Source organism: Rhinolophus sinicus, chromosome 14, assembly GCF_057876585.1.
Source record: "Rhinolophus sinicus isolate RSI-liver-muscle chromosome 14, RSI-T2T, whole genome shotgun sequence".
NCBI lineage: Eukaryota > Metazoa > Chordata > Mammalia > Chiroptera > Rhinolophidae > Rhinolophus > Rhinolophus sinicus.
Window position 1 is genome coordinate 169,060,821 of NC_142514.1, and position 4,591 is coordinate 169,065,411.

Here is a 4,591-nt window from a genome sequence, read left to right on the forward strand (position 1 = left end):
TGACCACATTTCACCTTTTATAAAATATTGTCTTTTAATTTATTATTTTTATCCAAATAATCTTTTCATGTGGGTTAAAAAGCCAAACAGTGAAAATGTTGACTTATAATGAAAAAAACAAACAAACAAAAAAACCACAGTCCTCTATTTCACTATTCCCCAACCTAAATCCTTAACATTTCCCCATTCTATTTAATTCTCAGGTTTAGATAGTATATATTATGATGGTCAATTTTATATGTCAACTTGGCCCGGCCACGGTATACAGATATTTGGTCAAACATTTTTCTAGATGTTTCTGTGAAGGTATGTGTTAGATGAGATGAACATTTACTTCAGTATGTTCTGAGTAAAGATCAACCTCCATAATGTGGGTGGGCCTCATTTAGTTGAAGCCATTAATAGAAAAAGACTGACCTCCCCATGCAAGAATTAATTCTGCTAGTAGACTGCCTTTGGACTTGAACGTAATTCTTCCATGGATTTCTAGCCTGCTGGCATACCCAGCAGGTTACGGGTTTCCAAAGCGGTTCCTGCAGACTCAAAGCGGGTGCTTGCCTGTGCGTATCCAAGGCAAACAAGACCTGAACAGGAGATTGCAGCAAAGAAAGTAAAGGCTTATTTTAGGAATTGCCCCCAAGACCGGAGACACAGGTAAACTTGTGTTCTCAAAAACCTGATTCCCCTATGCCTCAAGTGGCTAGGCAATAAAAACAACAACAACAAAAATCATTAGATACTGTTACTATGGGAGTCGGGGTCATCGGCTCTACTGATTGGTCAGGGCTAACGTAGGAGGCATTTGATCGTGGCATTAGATCCTGATGTCAGTCATGGTATCATTCTGTCTGGTTTCCAGGGGATATTTTCATATTTTCTCTGGGAACCTTCTGCTCTCATGAATCCAGAGCTGGAACGTAACTGAGCCAAGGTGTTATCTTTGTTTGACTAAAATCTTATTCTAGTTTGAGGTCTGGCTGTTGTATCTTCATCATGATCCATAGAGCTGAAGCTCTATTCTTAAATGAGTTTGGCTCTGACCAGAACCTAATGTCCTAAGGGCTTAATGATTTAAGAGAGTGAACATACAATATGTATACTGGTAGACGAGCGGGTGGAAAGAATACAAGTGAATCCTAGTTCCATCAGGCTAAACAAAGCGAGCTTGCATTAACGTATGCTAAAGCATGCTAAAAAAGTGAAGTTCTTGTGCCTCCCTCCCACACACACTCACTCTTTCTCATCTCTCTATCTCTATATCTATCTGTGCCATACATTGTATATATACACATCTTATTCTGTTTCTCTGGAAAATCCTGATACATATGTTGACTTCCAAGTTTGGAAGATAAATCTCTAGCTTTTCTCTACTTGTACAAGTTTTTCTCCTTTATCTTTGTAGTATAATTATATCCCAGTTTTTACTTAAATCCATATTTTTATGAATATATTTTCAGACTATCCAGTTATTGTTCACACCTAGCCCACATAATAAACATGTTTTCATTCTTATACAGTATTTTGTTTCTTCTTGTGTTAATTGTTGCCCCAGTTCTCTGTTGGTTTGATTACTTGTTTTTCTAATGTCATGAGACACTTTTCAATATGGTCATACATCACTGCCTCTGAAAACTGAATGATCACAATGATGATAACAATAGAGAAAAAAACATTTTGTTGACAACAGTTATAATGATGATGTGATGTTATTTCAGATAGCAATTCCAAGTTTTACTCATGCCTGTGTTGATTGGAAGGAAGCTAAAGAAAACCATTAGTGTTATCAGACAATTGTGGAGGGCTAATATATATCAAGAAGAAGGTGCTATCATAAATAAACTCTATAACCATTCTTTCCATTTTCACTGCTATCATTAATTGCTCTACTCATTGTTTGATTCATTGATTCATCCATTGAATACCCACTTAAGCACTGGAATACCATGGTGACCAAACACAGACATAGCTCTTCTCTTCAGGGACCCACCATCTAGTAGAGTATGTAGAAGTTAGTTCTATAAAACTATTTAGAAAATTGCAACTGTGATAGGTCCTAGGAATGAAAACGACATGATTTTACTGAAGCTGATAAAGAATTTTAATGTGAATATGGGCAAGGAATTAACCCATAGAAGTTAAGAGAACATGAAAGGAGAAAAAAATATTCCAGGTACAGCCATCAAGGGAAGTCATGAGGACATGACTATTAGTAACTGAAAGTCATCTTGTCTGAATTAGAAAAAGCTAGGGGAGGGTGGTTCAAAATATGGCAAGAAAAGTAGGTAGGATGATAGCAAGCTGAGCCCTGTTCTCTTGTGTTAAGTGAAAGGATAAGTGATCAAAATATTTTAAGTTGTAGGATGCCCTGATAAGATTCACATTTTGAAAAGGTTACTCTGACTTGGTTACTGTCTGAAGAATTAGTTGGAAAGGGGCATACATACTCTATGACAAGTTATAGAATATATATATATATATATATATATATATGAACATGCTATTTGGCACGGCCAGCTATTGTTTTAATAAGAAATAAATTTAAGTCAGGGAGGTAAAACACACTTTCATAATTAGTATTAGACCTTGATTTAAAATAAACAAAATTTAGATTACTTATTCTAAGTATTTCTTGGATGATACTCTGACACGTATTTATTAAATATTCTAGCTAAACTTGCTTAACTATTTGTGCTCTTGGATCATTTGTGTCATCTTTTACTTCACTGTTTCTTCCAGAGTTTCCTTTAATTTCTACCTCCTCTAGCCTCCCTTTTCAATTGCCACACAGAAATATCATCTTGCCATTCTGAACTACAAGGAAATTTGTTTCTCCCTAAGGCTCTTAGCACAACTTATCCATAAGCATATTATTGTTCCTAATAAATTGCATATTTTATATAGTAGAGGAAATACTTTGATGTTTTTCCCCCAATGATTCTGATTTGATGTTTTGTATATAATGATTGTGTAAATAGGTACAATACTCTGAAAATTGCTTATATTTTTATGAATACATTACTTTATATTACCATATATTTCTGAAAAGATACTAAATAAAATGTTTTCTCATTAAATAATAACAAAAAAAACCAAGTAAGTAACCATAGTTATATTGATGAAAATTTCACTGAATACTAAGGTTTACATGGCTAAATTTGGAAATTCTATAGAAAAGCAGTAGATTTTGCAGACATAATTAGTCCTTTTTGGGGTCGGAGAGATTTGCCAACATTGACATATGTGTTTGACCATCTTCTAATTTTGAGAGAATTATGATACAGCCACAACGTTTAATTATTTTAAAAACCAGAATGCATTTTTTAAATGTGAGTAAATACCATAAACCTACTTGAAACTTTTCAATAAATTCTCATTGTACTTAAAATAAAATCCAAATTCCTTACTACAAAATAAATGTTCCTTCCTTCATGATGAAGCCGTACATAGTCCCATCTCATGTCCTGTTACTCTTCCTTCAATCACTGTGCTTTAGCCCCGAGGAATTTTCTTGGTTCCTCAAACATTACACACTCACTTCTGCCTTGGGGAGTTTGCACTTGTCCCCACCTCTACACCCCCACCTCCTTCACCCCTACCCTAAAGCTCTCTGCTTACGTGGCCTAAAAATTCTGATTTCTTCTCATCATTAAATCTTAGCTGAAATATGAGCTGCTCAAGAAAGACTCTGACCACTTCTCCACTTCCAGTCACCTTCTCTCACATTACACTGTGACCTGTCTTATCAGGACTTCTCATTATTTGAAGTTACCATATTCATTCATTTGCTTATTATTGGATACCTTCCATGAAACAGAAGACGTTTCTGCCTGGTTCACTATTCTGCTTCTAAAAAACAATATCTCACCTGTTACCAGGGAAATACTCAATCCATGTTTGTTAGATAAGGGAATGATTCAATGAGTTGCTAAAGAAATCACACCATCCTAAGGCCTCCTCTGTACCACGACCTCAAAGCAGCTATAGGCACAGGATTCCAAATCTTTCTTTCATTGGCAGAATTCATTAACACCTATATTACTTTTCAATTTATTATTAGATATGTTCAGAGAGAAATATACGTAATTTTATGGCATTGCATGATAAAGAAAAAAATCGGAGCTTGGGATAATAACAATTTTGCTCCGATGGGAAATAAATTTACATCAGTATACTTTAGAAACTATAACTATTAAGTAACACATGCCTTTTAGAACTACAAAGGACAGCTGCAGGTGTAAAGAAAGAAGGATTGAGAGAGTGAAACATTGAGAGAATCATTCAAGCTACCTGCTGTACTAGATTAAATTAATATGTATTAGCCATGATGGATCCAAACAGTTTTAAAAGATGGTGACATGAAATTTCCCAGAAATAAAATTAATGCTGACCTGACTGCTACTGGAGAGTGGGCTCTTCTCCGTGCAGTGTCCAGGTTCTTGGCATCTCGAGTAAAGAATTGAACGAGACACGTAAAGTGGTGAAAGAGTAGTTTATTAGAAGAGATAGTACACTCCAAAGAAATAGGAGTGGACCCGAGCAGCAGAGAATGGCTCTGCTCAATATTATATTAAATTTATATTATATTAAAAGA